Below are 16,794 nucleotides of genomic sequence, written 5' to 3' on the forward strand. Positions count from 1 at the left end.
CATTACAATGGTCTGGGCTATTCGTCCCTAATGGGAGCAGTCACTGACCTAGGCTGGGCTCTGTAAAGTGAACCCGTCAAATAGAACTTTAAAAGGTATCCTGGACCCATTAGCTGGACTGGTACGGGTACCATCCCCGTTGACTGGCCCATCTCCGAGAACAGTTCCTGGGCCTCACCTCACTCTCGGGGAGGGTCAGAGCGGCACGGCAGGTCCGCCCGACTCCAGCCTCATGAGAAGCCACAAAGTGACCAAACTGAAGGGAGCGGCTCAACAAAAAGACATGTATGTCTACTTGGGTGCCATTCCCCCTTCACTTCGGCTGGTATTAACAGTGCTGCTAAAATTAACCTGAATTTCACCTCTGAGGACCAAAGGGACTTCACGGCGATTGTGTGTCTGACCCTGGTGCACACGCACCACCGGCAGCCGACAAGCGGGGCTCGCTGCAGCCCTTGTCCAGGACTCCGCTCTGTGCGGGGGCCACCCCCACCCCGGGGCCACGGCTCCGGACTCCGCAAACGACGAACACTGAGGGTGGGAGACCAAGCAGGACCCCCCACAGATGTGGCACCAGGGCGAGAACTCTGTGTCAGAAACTCAGCTACAGGGACAAACGATGAGGTGGGGCACCCTGAGGATAAGGGGGTGAAAGGCCTGACTCAATTCAAGTAAGGAACAATAGCAATAGGAGAGAAATTCACAACAGTGGTTAGTTTCACTTCTGCCGCCCCAGAATTTCAGAACAGCTGCGAAACTGTGCGAGGAGATAACTTTTGCTAGGCTGCTGTCTGTGGTAGGAGCGCAGGGCAGAGAGACGCTAAAAGTAGCAAGAGCATAGATATGACCCTATCCTGCCCGGGCCTTTGTACTTCCTCCCTCCATCCCAACCCTCCCCCCCCGGGGGCGGGGGACTGGGCTTCAGCAACAGCAGTCCCAGAACAAAGTCCCAAATGTCCCAGTAATACTTATTTTAAAATTGTTTTTAATTTTAGTATTAAAAAGAAACTGTCGTAAAAGATGAGTTGAGAGCCCACACCATCTTCTAACAGCAGGGGGAGCTCTAGATTTAACAAATGTTCTCTCAAAAAAAAAAAAAAAAGCACAGGCTCCCTCCCCAACCCACTAGAGCATTCCAGGGCACTATCCAGGCCACCCCAACTGTGCTCTGAGGAGGTCCAGGGCATCTCCGTGGGTAAGCAGGCAGCCCCTGCACCTGCTTCTACTGGGTAAGGCTGGTTCAACTCCAAGATCAGTCCCCAAAAGCCGTGATTCTGTAGGAATCTGTACTAGGCATGACGGACCCGCAGGGCATGCACTCGTAGCCTTACTCTCCCCTCGGAGAGCGCATTACATGGATGGGACAGTAAGTACAAAGAATCAGAAAGAAAACTCAGTGTCTGCCCCACCCAACCCCAGCTTCCTTTCTGCCTTATTTTTCTCCACAGCACTCATCACCAGCTGACATTCTTGACAGTCACACTGCAACTACCCTCATGTGTGTACTGCCAGCCTTCTACCGGTAGGAGAGGCTTCGTCAGGGCGCGGCAGGGGTTTTGTCCATTTCTCTCCCTTCTGACAGCACCCCCAGTGCCTAGGGCACGCGGCACGTAACTCATGCAGTGGCTACTGAACACTCTGTAAGAAACAGACACAAAGTGCGCATGCGACAGGAAAACTGGGGGGCTGTGGGAGAGCACAAACTTTCATTTGCACACCCAGAATTAGGGTGTCATTTGGGTTCAAAACCTCACAGAAGTCCCAGACAGAAAATCAAGGCATCCGTGTTCTTGTCCTGGGTTTTACCAAGCACCACTGGTGTGCCACAGGGTGTGGCTATTTTGGGGGTCTCGTTTTCTTCTTCTGTAGAGTGAGAATCTGTCCACCTCCCAGGACTCCGGCAGGAGTCAAACAGGATAGTACTCTGAAGCAAGTGGTGCCTTGAAGGTGCTGCTGTCATCAAACACGGCGACTGGGCGGGATCGTGGGTCTGATTCCCACGCAGGTCAGCTAGTTTCCGTGCCACAGTCGCACACCATCTGTCTGAAAACCCAGCTGGCTTGCTGCCTACACAACCTACGACGGCTGGCCCAAGGGCTAAGGCACAAATCCAACTTGTAGAAAAACAAGCCACGAAGTCCAGAATTTGAGGGAAGGGGCGCGTATCGTTTTCATGGACAAGAAGGATGATGCGGCACTACTGGGGATACACGACAGGCGACCTGGCTGCAACGTGCATAACTTTGTTTGGCTCCACTGAGTTAAGAACGTTTTCACGTAACAGCAAGGAAGAGATTGCTATTTTTTGAGTGCCTACTTGCGTGGCAGGCGCTGTTCCAGATAATTTAACATGCCCACAGATTCTACGTGGTAGGTGATACTCCACTTCACAGATAAGGACAGACTCGGGACGGGCAGGGAAGACTAGCTAATGCAGAGTCAGGATTACGACCTAACTCTGTCTCGCCCTCAGGTCAGAGTTCTTTCCACTCCCCTGGGTTGGTTTCTTAACTTCTTCAAAAAGTAGAGAAGGAGGGCCCTGCTGGATGGGGAGGCGAGGAGGCTGCAATCACACATGCTGCTTTGGGGTAGGACTGAATGCATGCAGTGTGGGAAGGTCAGCCCGGCCACAGGAGTGAGCACAAACAGGTGTGAGGAAGGCTCAGAGGGGGGGTTCGAGGGACCGCAGGCGCAGAAAGCCATGGTTCAGAGCCTGGGGCCCCCTGTGCTGTGGGGCTTACAGGGCAGCCTTCAACAGTGATCCCAGGAGGTGGGCTGGGGGGTGGGCTGGGAGGGGAAGGAGAACCCCAGAGGAACTCAAGAGCTGCTCAGAGCCCAGTAAGGGAACCAAAAATGAGGACCAAGAAAAGAATTCAAAATGGTAATTACCAGCCCCAAGAGACAATTCCCTGTGGTAGGAACCCGTATTCTAATCTGATATGTGATAAAACCAACACTGCAGGAGGCTGTGATGCCCTTCACTGAGTGGAGGCCCCGGCCCGGGCCAGTTCTGCACCCCCTTCTTCCTTCTCTAGACAGACCGCCTCACACCTGGGCCAGTCCCTCCCCGTCCTTGAAGAGCCCCCTCACTTCGTGCTGCTCTCCCCATTTCTTTTTTCATTGTCATCCAATGACAGTTGTCCCTCCTTTCCCCCATCACCCTCCTCTGCCCGCCCCCTCCCCATTTCTAACTATGCTCTCCTACAGCAAGGTCGGCAGTTCGACAGCTACTTTAACAGATGAAAGGGGCAACGCCCCCTCCCTCGTCCTTCAGGATCCTGTCAAGAGTCCTGTAAGGCACTTCCCAGGCTTGTGCGGGGACAGACCGGAGCCGGGGCAGTCCGTGCCTGTGGTACCCTGGGCTGTGGGGTCCAGAGGGCATCCCCCCCGCGTGTCCAGCCAGCTCTGTTCAAGGCCGCAGCTGGAGAGGGCAGGAGGGGATGTAAGGGCGATAAACAGGGAGCCCTGGGCTTTCTTGATGTAGGAGCGACCAGCAGCCACCTCACGCTTCCGTGCCGAGGGAAGGAAACACAAGGCAGACCGGCAAGACGGAAAACACGGTTTACTTTAAACTTCTGCTAGTTGCGGGAACAGCCCGAAGACACGTCGTTAACCCATAAACGCGCCCGACCAGGAGGGCCACGTTCCTCTTGGACCACCACCCCCCTCCTCCTTGCTGCCCTAACGGTTTTCTCAGAGTAGCCGGGACACTCCTCAGAAATCTCATTTTCCCAGAAAGGGAAGCCCTGAAAGGCCACTGCAAGCCCTAGAACCGTGCATGTTGTTTATAGGAAGACACGTCCCTGGCGCGGGGAGGCAGTTCCGAATCCTCTCCTCCGGCTCTCCGGCGGAGCTGACTCTGCTGGAACACTTGCACTTGCACAGCTCTGTGTGCACAAAGGGAAGTGTGCAGCGCGTCCTGAAAGGAAAAGAACCGAGCTCCCCACGGAGCCAAATGCACAGAGGTGGCCGAGAGGTGTGGCGTCCTTAAGCACAGTTTCGGTTCCAGATGTGGGCCCCGCCCCGGCCAGCCAAAACCACCCACTAATACTTTGTTCCCTCTCTCCAGCACTTACTTTCTTTCTCCCCTTACCCGTTTGCTCCATTAATTAAATGAGGTCACTGTGAACTAAAAAGAAAGAAATGTTTTTAACTTTCTTTTCGAAAATACACAGTCATCCCTCAGTATCTGTGGGAGACTGTTTCCAGGACGCCCCGTGGACACCAAACTACCCTTATATAAAATGGCACAGTATCTGCATGTCACCTATGCAATCCTCCCGTATACTTAATTTTTAAATAAGATTTTATTTATTTTTAGGTAGAGGGGAAGGGAGGGAGAAACAGAGAGAGAGAAGCATCAATGTGTGGTTGCCGCTCACACGCCCCCTACAGGGGACTTGGCCTGCAACCCAGCCATGTGCCCTGACTGGGAATCGAAGAAGTGACCCTTTGGTTCGCAGGCCAGCACTCAGTCCTCTGAACCACACTGGCCAGGGCCTTCCTTATACTTTAAATCATCTCCAGATTACTTATAATACTCAATACAATGTAAATTAGTCATCACACTATATTGTTTAGGGAATAATGGCAAGAAAAGAAGTCTGTACCTGTTCAGCACAGACGCAGCCACCATAGGCCTAACTACACAGTACACATCAGCAACCACGTGACATTACTTTCCGGAACATTTTCAGCCCCAAGTTAGTTGACTCATGGATGCAGAGCCTGGAGACGAGCAGGGCAAGGTGTACTGCCGTCACTTCCGAGGGGAACTCAAAGTTGTGCTCAGTGCGTCTACAGGCTCTGAGGCTCCCAGTGCAGGAGCACTGGGATCCAGCAGTCCTGGTTTAATGTAGCACCGAGGCCCGGACCAGTGTGGCTCAGTTGTTTGGACGCTGTCCTGCATAGCGAAAGGTTGCCGGTTCAATTCCTGGTCAGGGCAAATGCCTGGGTTGCAGGTTCAGTCCCCTGATCAGGGCACATCTGAGAGGCAACCAATCGATGTTTCTCCCACTCTCTTTTTCCCTCCCTTCTCCTCTCTAAAAATAAATATATAAAATCTTTTTAAAAAATCTAGCACTGAGGAGTAGGTATGAGGACCCGTGAAACCAACCTATCATATTAATTTAGTACATTAAACAGTGCGTTCCCACCACTGGCCCAGATTTATTTAAACATGAAAGCAAGTGGAAGTCTAGGATCCACAAAGCAGTTCTGGAAATAAACCTCAGCAAGGAAGAATAGCAATTAACCACCAAAACTTATTTCCTAATCATTACGATTAAGAAATATTAATTAGGTGCCTGGGTCTGAATGTCACTTTATTCGGTGCTGACAAAATAAAAATAATGGTTCTCATCCTTGATAAGACACTATTCCAGAAGCTCTCCACCGATCCTGAGGTCAGAGCAACTCAAAGGCCATGAACACATTACAGCTAACGGAGGCCAAGAGGGCGCCACAGGCCCAGAAGCCCTTCTTTCAGGCACGCCTGCGGGACTCGGTCCCCCTGCAGACGCAGCCGGCATCCACGCAGTGCGCGGCAGGGGCTGTGTGCGTGCGCGTGGGAACAGGTTTACCTAACGACCTGGGTGTGAAACTAGAAGCACACTCATCCATCCCTCTGTCCAACAGCCAAGTGTGAAGTGACTACAGCAAGCCCTCACTTAACACCGCCGACAGGTTCTGCAGCTGTAAGTGAAGCAGCGTTTCACGAACTGTTTCACCACAGGCTCACTGATGTAAAGGGGAGTTTCGTTCTGCCCCGGCTGCTGTGGCTCAGTTGGTTACAGCGTCCTCGAGTGACCGAGGGGCTGCGGGCTTGATTCCCAGTCAGGGCGTGTGCCTGGGCGCGCGTCTGCTCCCTGGCCTCAGTGCGCACGGACGGTGCCCAACGGGTGTCTCCCTCTCACATCAACGTTGCTCTCTCTCCCTTCCTCTCTCTCTCAAAGCAATGGGGATGAAAAAAAAAAAGTTCAATTCCTGCAACATCTCATCAACATTACAACGGAATGATGCCGAATGAGGCGATGTCCCTCGGGGACCCGCAGTACTGCGCCAGTCACCGAGAACAAGGGTACGCAGCACGGGCCCAGCCCTCGGTGGCGGTCCTCAGAGGCAGCTCACGGTCTGCTCGGGAAGGAGACATGTAACCACAACACAATATGGAAGCACAACTGCAGATGTAACGTAAAGTGCCACATAGGACAGACGAGGCAACGTGCGGCCTGCATCCAGCCAGAGGGAAGAAGTGTGTGAACTGTCCAGGCAGACTTTGCAGAGAAAATACAAATGAGCAAAACAGAATCACCCAGAGACAAGGCAGAGAGGCGGAGGTCATCTGAGGCTGAGGAAGAGCAAGAGCGTGAAGGTATGAAAGTGCACCATTTCCAGGGACTACGAGTAGCCTGATACGGTTGAACCTAGGAGTTCACGTGGGGACAGTGCAGCTGGCGGGGAGGCAGGGCCCAGCCCACGAAGAGCTTCAATGTGTTACTGTGGGGACTCCTGCATCTGGGAAGACGCAGCAGACGTACTGTGCTCTATTCCTCCCACTCATGACAACTAAAAACTCTGCACACTGTATATTAAACAAACACAAGCAGTCTGACGTGAAGAATGCCAAAGTGGTGAGTTTCCTGGGTTTCCTTGTGCCTCGTGCATGGAGCTGAAGAAGTCAGCGACCGGGAAATGCCAATGAAGGTGGACCGAAAAGGCCCTAGGAAAACCTACTCTCACTAGCCAAGGGACCAGAGAAAGGGCAGCCCAGCAAGACAGAAAACTTTTAGACAATAATCATTGTATTCCAGCCAGACACCAGAGAAAGACAAAAGGAGCCTCACCCCTACACAAAAAGGTCAAGTGGGGAGTCAGCTTTCTCCCCTTGCAAGGCTGTAATGAAGCACCCCAATACCTCTGCCTGGGCTGTGTCAAAGGAGGCCAGACTGCATGGAGGGGCTTTGGGAGAGTTATTTCCAACTTGATGTTTTATGTTAAAACAAGCAGCCCTGGCTGCTGTGGCTCAGTGGATTGAGCACCAGCCTGTGAACCAAAAGGTCACAGGTTTGATTCCTGGTCAGAGCACGTGCCTGGGTTGTGGGCCACATCCCCAGTTGAGGACATGCAACAGGCAACTGATCACACATTGATATTTTTCTCCCTCTTGTTCTTACTCCCTTCCCTTCTCTCTGAAAATAAATACATAAAATCTGTAAGCAAACAACAAGCAGAAACACACCTGATAATTGGCTTATAGTCATGTCACCCCATGCCTGAACTCACATGCTCTCTCCTTCCCACACCTCCTTTTAATTTTAAATTTTTCAAACTCTCAAATGCTGACAGAGCAAATAATGAACAGCCCTGTAACTCTGACCTAGATTCACCAGGCACCTTTCGGCCATATTTATTTTACCTCGCTTTCTCGTTTGCACACAGGCACGCACATTTTTTGTTGTTTATGGAATCACTTGAAAGTTAACTGCACATAACAATCACATTTCATCCCTAAAATCTTCCGTATGCGTTTCCTAAGAATAAGGACATTCTCTTACATAGCTAAATACCTTTATCGCACCTAAGAAAATTATTATTAATTCAATAATGTAATCTAATTTACAGCCCATATTTGAATTTCCTCAGTTGCCCACAAACTGACTTTCATAGCTGTTTGCATTCCCACCCCCCTCAATCCAAGACTGAACCAAGAGTTACACACTGCATTTGGTTGTTGTCTCTTTAGTTACAAGCTAGAAGGGTATTCCTACCTTTTCCATTTTCCATGGCACTGAATTAAGTATATAATCAACTGTCTTGCAGAAAGAATGACCTATATTTTGAATCTGCTTCCTCATGATAAGATTCAGGTTAAACGTTTTTGCCAAGAAAATTACTTAGGTGATGTGTACTTAGTATCAGAAGGCACATAGTATCATGTTGTCCAACCACCGATGGTGCTAAAGGTTTGAAAGGTGACACCAGAGCGCTTTACCCTTTGTAATTAATATGTTATCTGTGGGGTAACATTTTTGAGGACATGTGAAAATTCTGCTCCCTAACCACCATTTACTTAATCATTTCAGAATCTACTGATGGTCTCTGCCTGAAATCTATTATTACAGCAGGAACTGCAAAATAATGAGAATTGCATTTGTACAAGAACATTCTAGTAATGATCAGGAGGCCATTTAGAAGAACAAAATGGAATGCCTGGGTGAATGTTGTGCCATTAACACTTCCAGACAGGGGGTGCAGGAGGATAAGCTTAGGACAGGGTGGAAGAGACTGAGTTCAGTGTTAGGGAGGAGATGATTGTGAGCCATCCTATTAAGAGATGTGCGAGTCGGGTGTATGTCATGTAAAGATCATTATCCTTACAATCATCATCATCATTTAGGGATAATGTGATAGATACAATGTGGAGGCAAGATAATACTTCCCCGGCTAAATCTTAGGGAACCCCAGAATTTAAACACGGGTGATGAAGAGAGCCTAGCCAGAAACCTGAGGCTCACAGAGGCAGGAGAGGGCTAGGCAAAGCAGATGTCGGGAGTAAGTTTCAAGGAAAAAGGTACAGGCATAAAGAGAGATGTTAATAGCGGACAAGCAGACGCAATAAGGTTTGCAAAGTTTCCAGAGGATCACTTACACTAGGGACACACAGCTAATGGGCTCAGAGCTATGCCCCTGGGCTGGTGGGGGCAGAAGCTAACTGTGACAGGCTGAGGAAACGGAGGTGAGGAGGCGGAGTCCAGAGGTGTAAGTCTCCGAAAGGTTAAGATGCACGTACTAACAGTTACTCGTGCACTCTCCCAAAAAAGTATGTATTGAGAGCCCACATGTCAGACCCCATTTTGGTACTGGGATACCCATGTTCTCGTGCAGCTTACACTCTAGTATAAAACATACAACACAGTAGTGTTGATAGTTGTTATTATGTACCACAACACAGAAGTGATAACACATACTATGAAGAAATATAAAGCAGGGTATGCAATGGAGAGAAATGGGTGGGAGCAATTCATGTCAGTGACCAGTTAAGACTTTTCTTTATTTTTAAAAATATTTTATTTATTTATTTATTTTAAAGAGAGGGGAAAGGAAGGAAGAAGAGAGGGAGAGAATCATCAGTGTGTGGTTACCCCCCTCATCCCCCCAATTAGGGTCCTGGCCCGCAACCCAGGCATGTGCCTTGACTGGAAATCGAACCAGCGACCTTTTGGTTTACAGGCCTGCGCTCAGTCCACTGAGCTACACCAGCCAGGGCAGTTAAGGCTTTCTGATGTAACATTTGAACAGAGACCTGCAGGAAGTGAGTGAGCCCTGCAGCCATCTGGGGAAGAGCCTTCCAGGCAAGGAACACCGCTAGTGAGGGCCCTGAGTGAGACACTGCCTCAGTGACAGAGCAACATGAAGGAGGCAGAGTGGCACACAGTGAGCAGAGAGAAGAAGAGTGGGAGGAAACGGGGGTGAGGGGTGGCAGAACTCGGCTCTCAGGCAGTACTGGAGGAAGTAAAATGTGGAGAAGAAAGAAAGCAGGATAGTGTCCATCAATACTGCCATTGACAAAAAGGCCCCTGAGGGTAACATAAGACTTGCTGTAAATGTTTCCTCGTTTTATCCCTGATGTTTGCACAGCACGTTGGGAATTCCCTTACCTGAGCTATTATTTTCCACACTACATGCTCGTAATGGAGAACTGACTTGCCTGAGATCACATCCTCATCGACTGCAGAACAAAGACCAGACTCTGGCTCTTCTGATTTCACAACTCAGATCTTTTCTTTTACGTGTATCTCAGCATGAGAGAGGAAGGAGGAAGGGAAAGGTGGTGGTGGGTTGGAGAAAGGGTATCTCACTAATCAAGCACCTTCCCCCCCCCCCCAAAATGTGACAGCAAAAAAACAAAACAAAAAACAAAAACAAAAACAAAAACAAAAATCTGACTTTAATCTGTTCTTCCACATTTAGCTTTCTTCCCCTGGTCATTCCTTTGGGAATGAAATGCTGCTTTGTCCTTTTCTCTATTACTGGCAACGGGAGGGACAGAAGGGAGGACTTCAGCAGAATTCAAGGGGACCTACCTTCTCCCATTCCTTTTCCCTCCAACCCTCTTTTGAAGGGCTAATATTGCAGAAGAAGGAATCGCTGAATGATCAAACTCCTTCCAAAGTTAACTGAGTCTTGCCCCGTCCCAAGGCCCCAGCACAGAAGTTTGTCACACGGCTCCAGGCAGCTCCTTCGCTCTGCCAAACTGACCACTGACGTGGTGCAAGGCCACACGAGAGGCAGGCTTTTCCCAGCCCTGGGGAGAGGGGTTCATACGTTCTCTGTACTCAATCATTTATGTAAGACAACCTCAACTGTCCTAGTGATTAGTTATCACCCCTTGACTTGTGTGGACAGGGCCATCCTCCACTTCAGAACTCCTGGGGAGAGGAAAATAATAACAGTCTACACCAGAGATTTTCAATTAATGTGCTGTAAACTTTTTAAAAACATACAATACCTGACTATTTACTTAGTCAGGGGCACTGACCTCTTTTCTCTTAGACTGTCAAATAAAAAACCAACAATAACCAACACAACAACAGCTGTCTGGTGTGAATGAATTAAAATTATACCCTTTTTTGTCAGATTGGCCAAAAAATGTATTTTTTGATGTGCTACAGAATTTTAGTAGTTTGTGTGCCACGAGATGAAAAACATTGAAAATCACTGGTCTGTGCCATTACTACAAATTAAAAAGGGAGAGACACCAGTAGCCCTTGGTCCGGGCTTCTCCAAGTGTAGTTCAAGAACCATTTGCATTAGAATGTCTCTGGAGCGAAGATTCCCAGGCTTTGAGAATTTTATTTTATTTTTTAAAAGGCTTTATTTGTTTGTTTGTTTTTTGTTTGTTTTTGAGAGAGAGAGAAAGGGGAAGGGAGAGAGAAAGAGAGGGAGAAAAACTTCCATGTGTGGTTGCCTCTCGCACACCAACCCCCACAGCTGGGGACCTGGCCTGCAGCCATGGCATGCACCCCGACTGGGAATCGAACCAGTGACCTTTGGTTTTGCAGGCTGCCGCTTAATCCACTAAGCCACACCAATCAGAGCAAAACTTTTAATCTTTGTTAAACTCTTTGAGGATTCTGGTACCACCAAAAATTAAAAAGCCATTGTTTCCCTAGTCCAAAAGGCAGAGGAAAGGTGACACTGCTGAAAGAAAGTAAAGATTTTTATTTCTTCGTTCTCCACCACCAGGGGCAAAGCGACTAAAAAGTACACTTAGTAAGGACTTGATAACTTTCTCAACAGCTTAATTCTTCATTTCAACTCTGTGACCTGTGTAGGTGGCTCATACACTGGCAAAAAAGTTCGATCCCCTGAGCCCCTTTCAGGATCAATGCTTTGAGCTGCAGAGCGAGCGTTCCTAAGTCACACACCCTGGCAAGGGCCTGAGTCCTCGGGGATGGATTCTGGAGCCTGCCTTCAGAAGCCAGGGTGTGACAGTCACAATCAATGGAAGCCATAGCGGAAATGCAGCCCTCGGTCTCAGCGTCCAGCAAGTGAGGAGCACCAGGGTTCACCAGTGTCGATACAGGAAACACAGAGGGTCACTTACACAATGAGCAACAAGAGAGCGGAGGTCAGCAGTGTCACTGGTTGCGTAAGAGTTTTAACTACTGGTATTGGGTAGATGATTTTTCTTAGGATTCTGTATCCAAGCAGAGCAGAGGCTCTTAACCTGGGGAACACTGCACCAGCTTTAGAGTATCTAGGAAACCTTAGAAAGTGCATGCTGGATTTTGAGTACTTGCTCGGGCAACTGTCTAGTGAGAGAATGTGTAAGATTTTCTAAGGAGCATCAATGGCACAAAAGAAGTTAAGAACCTCTGATTTAACCAAGGGTTACTGTGACAGATGTGGAAACATGCATGTCCTTGGCCTTTAAGACTCAAAACCAGCAGACAAGAGCAGTAACTTGGAAGCTTAAAAATGACAGGTTTACTCTTGCCCCCACCACCAATTTTTATCTTACCAACTATGGGCTCCTGACCTGACACTATTTTCAATTTTCAGTATTTTCAAAGTGGAAATTTTGGTGAAAGTACAGCAGGCCACCATCCTAAGATTCCTATTTCAGCAAGAACCATCAGACTATGATCTTCAGTAATTAGCAAGGGCTTAAAACAGAAACCTGGGTGGGATCTGCCTGTCTTTTAGTGGTGGTGTGACAATGGACGAGTCACACAGCCCCTCTGAGCCTCAGTATCCTCATCCACAAAATGGCAATTATACATACTACTCTGATGACTGTTAGCCTTAAAAGTGAAAGTGCTTTGTTAGAAGCCCTGTTAAGCTTGAGGCACTTCCACTGCTGTAAGGGTTTTCTGTGCCACCCTCCTTCTGAAGAAAGCAGCATGTATGGAGTCAAACGCTGAGAGCTAACTGGGCTTGACTTTCATTTTTTGTTTTACTGCTTTTAGCCATCGTACCAAAATGCCTACAAAAATATCCTGTAGCAAAGATCATTCATCAAAGAGCTGTGTCAACATTTCCAAAGACTGGCCAGACCAACATAAACCAGGAATAAGTTCGCGTGAACCAAAGAAACAGTTGGGCGGTAGGGTCTGGGGAAGGAACCACACACTCTGGGTCAAGTAAGGATCCACACTAACTGTCAGAAAACGTGCTTCACACACATCCTGTTTTGGTACTCAGGCGTGCCACCACCCAGGGCCGTCACCTCCACCCAAACAGGCAGGAACGCCAAGCACCAAGAATGAATATGTACAGTGGAGACTCAAGGATGCTAAATCTTTACCTTCCAGAGGTGCAAGCTGCTCCAGTCTTGTACCCTTGACTCACTGATGGTGAAAGAGACTCCAGACGGGGAGAAAAGGTCGGTGCACAATCTTGTGTAGCATGAGCATCAACAGTACCGTAAATTCCAAAAGGTTAAAGTGTCAGGGGTTAAATATTTTGCACCTAACTTCCAAGCTTCTTTTTGACATATACATGCCAGCCATGTTTGTATCTGGCTTTCACACCACTGCCCAGTGCAATGCTCTGAATCATTACGATCCCAATTTGCGCACGCGCACACACACACACACACACACACACACACACGCTGTCATCTCTTTTTGAAGCCCCATAATCAATATTCCTAAGTCACCTGTGTAGATACAAGTCCCAAATCGCCTCTGCCCTTCTGAAAACAACATCCCACTAAGCTGAAGAATGTTAAATCACCACCATCATCAGATATATCTATCAAGGTTCCCTCATGGCTATGGAATAATGCTTCAGGATTTACTTGTATATTATTCAGGTAAAATTAGTGAGTAGCTTCAATAAGTGACTTTATAAACTCCTTTACTTCATTTACTACCTTGAAAAGAAACTGACTTTGGATATCTCACACATTTCCAAAACTAGTTATTAAGTGAAACTGAATACCTACAGTACCTTTTAGGTATTAAATTGCATCAAGAACTCCTATCGAGGAAACCTCTCTCGATGGTTTAACAGAGCTCCCTGCTGGATTCTTCTTTAAATTCAACAATGAATATACTCAGAACATGAACATACAGCTTACTCTAGAGTCCTATTTTAGGATTTGTTAGCAACTGGCCAAAAAGGGGGCTTTATCTTAGTCACTGACCGAGCCGAGGAGTACACCCTACAACAGCAGGGAGATGAGGATGCTGACTGACATCGAACAGGTATGTAACATAAATCACCTGGGACTGATGGACCCAGCTGGTTGTCTCCTGAGATAAAAGAGAAGATATCACTGAGGCCACATGCCTAACACAATTTTCTCTGAGCTGCAAATCGAGGGATCAGGTTAGCCCCAATTCCAGAACACATGTTTTACAAATGCCATTTAAACTTGGGATTCGACTCCAGCTAAACGACCACACTCTGATGTATAAAGACACATCATCTCAATGTGGTGGGGGCGGGGGGATGTGCTTAAGAAAAAAGTTATGGTGTACACCTGAAACCCATATACTGCTGTATGTCGAGCCACGTGGATGACACTACCGTGTGTGAAGGCGAGGAGGGCCTCCGAGACCAGCAGGAGCCTGAGGGCATGACGGGAGACGAGCCGGGGGCAAACTGCAGGGCGTGGGGGATGCCTGCTCTGTGCCCCTGCTGGAGAGGGGCCCTGGTCAGGTGTTGGCCAAACTTCTTTGCTTCGCGGGGACAGCAGTTCAGAGACTGCCACACAGAGCTGCCAGCAACTCCTAAGTGGACTGGAGCAAACGGGAAACCACCATGGCCCAAGTGAGGACCGATTCTCACCCGGCCCCCACCCAAACTCACAATTTACAAAGTCTCTGTCGAGACATGTATCTCTCCAATCGTATGATACTTCACTCAATAACAAATAAATGCCATCTCCTTGAAGCCTAAGATTTTGTCATCTAAATCTTTAAGTTTAAAAAACAAAAGGGCAATTCAGCCTCAAACCACACCATCTCATCTGCTCTGGAATCACTACTACGTCCCCACTGGTGAAACGTTTCCGTCTCTTGGCAAGTTGTCCAGAAACAAACAAACAAACAAACAAACAAACTGACAGACATGGCTTCCAACTGGGGCACTAGTTTAATTGTTTTAAGAGAGGTTAAAAAAGAAACATCCACCACCATGGAAGGCAAGCTAATAAAATGACAGTCCTGTTAATGCAGGATTGAAAAAGGGGCAATCTTAACAGAGAACAATGTTGGTGAGTGGCTCTTTGATTCATAATGATTTTCAGCAATTGTTAAATCCACAGGTAGGAAGAAAAATTGAATTAAGGAGGTTTTTATTTACTGAAAATAGTTCCTGCTCCCAAACACTGGTTTTGGCAGAAATTATTGATATACATATATATATTATTGGATTGGCCAAAAATTTTGTTACTTTTTTTCTGTACAATGGCTCTAGTAGTGCTTGTCTTTAACTTCATTCGAAACAACTTTGTTAGGTTGTATTGTGACAGCTGTCATATCAGTGTGCATTAACAAAAAACATCAAAATTTGTGAATTAAAATATATATATGTATTTATTTAGAGAGAGGAAGGCAGGGAGAGAGGAAGAGAAATATCAATGTGTGGTTGCTTTTCACATGCCCCTTTCTGGGGACTTGGCCTGCAACCCAGGCATGTGCCCTAGACTGGGAATTGAACCGGCAACCCTTTGGTTCGCAGGCTGGCACTGAATCCACTGAGCCTGACCAGCCAGGGCCAAAATTGGTGAATTTTTATGCAGCCACTTTAATATTAAAGATGGAAGAAAATATGCAACATTTTGAAGTATTATGCTTTATTTCAAGAAATGTAAACACACAACAAACGCAAAAGAAAGATTTGTGTAGTGCGTGGAGGAGGTGCTGTGACTGGTCGAATGTGGCAAAAGTGGTTTGCAAGGTTTCTTGGTACTATTGGTACTACTGACACTTTGCCCAAATAACTCTCTGCTGTGGGGATGTGTCTTATGCATTGGAAGATGTTTAGCAGCAGTCCTGGCCTCTACCTACTAGCCAGTAACAGGAGACATCCAACATATTCAAAATAGCCAAATCAATAGTTATTGGTGAAAATGAAAAATGTGTCTTATTTTTATAGGAAAAAGCTAAAGGAATTTTTGGCCAACCCAATAAAAGCTGCTTTCGGATTCACGAGACAGCAGATCGCAGCTAATGCTCCTCTCGTTGTTCACTGAGAACAACAATTTCAAAATAATGAGCAACACATCATCTCACTTATCTCCAAACTCATTCTGTGGAGTAGGTAAGACAGGTATTATGACACTCATTTTTTAAAAGTTGAAGTTGAGTTCAAAAAAGTTAACCAAAGTTACCTTGGTCCTAAGAGGCACAGTAAGGTCTAATAGTCCATTGTCTATTAAAATAGCCACCTACCACTTGTAACTATTTAAATTTAAACTAATTTAAATTAAATTAAATTAAAAATCCAGCTCCTTACTCAAGCCAGTCTCGCTGCAAGGGCTCAACAGCACATGTGCCTAATGTCGTAGAACATCTCTACCATCGGTGAAAGTGCTACCAGGCAGGGCTGGTCTAGAGGCTAGTGCTTCCGAATTCACAGTAACTTGGGGAATGTAGATCACGTGGCATCCCAGTTGCTTTCTCATTACAAGAAACTCTGAAACTTCTTAGGAATTACAAAAACAAATTAGTTTTAAACGACCTTTACCAAAATGCATTTGATCCATATGTACTCAGGAGGGAGAATCTTGAAACTCAGTTTTATATTTGGTGAAGAATAATATAAATAACAATTCCCCCAAGTTACAAATAACAAGAATATCAAGATTTTTAGATTCATAGGAAAAGGGATCATAGTAATCAAACCTAACACTTCCAGCCATTAAATAACCTTTTGCAAAGTGCAGAATTATATTTTTCTTGGTGTAGGGACTGCTGCAGTCTGATGAGGAGGAGGCTTTCAGCTCACACTGGGGCCCAGTAGAGTCACAGCTCGGGTTAACTACGAGAGCTACAGCTGGGCCGCCCTGTCTCTGTGCAGACCTCTTAGCTAACACTGATGGCTGAATCGTGACAAAGGGATCAAACCGTAGAACTGAAGTGTTAGGGAGTCAAGATGTAATGAAGTTTATTAAAAATACAGAACTACAGGAACTCATGACACGAAGCCACTCTCTTCAGTTTCAAAGTGAGACACACGGGGCCCGCTTACGGACCCATGAACCAGTTAAACAAGTGGCCAATTTGTTCACTTTTTCACTTAGCAACTTGTTTTGAGTGCCTTTTAGGGCAAGGCAGT

General features: G+C 47.1%; 1 protein-coding gene across 6 annotated transcripts in view; it reads right to left on the minus strand.

Annotated features, from left to right (window-relative positions):
- Positions 1-16,794, minus strand: part of MRTFA (myocardin related transcription factor A) — a 169,817-nt gene that overhangs the window by 18,824 nt on the left and 134,199 nt on the right. The window lies entirely within an intron of this gene.

Source organism: Phyllostomus discolor, chromosome 2 (genome assembly GCF_004126475.2).
Source record: "Phyllostomus discolor isolate MPI-MPIP mPhyDis1 chromosome 2, mPhyDis1.pri.v3, whole genome shotgun sequence".
Lineage (NCBI taxonomy): Eukaryota > Metazoa > Chordata > Mammalia > Chiroptera > Phyllostomidae > Phyllostomus > Phyllostomus discolor.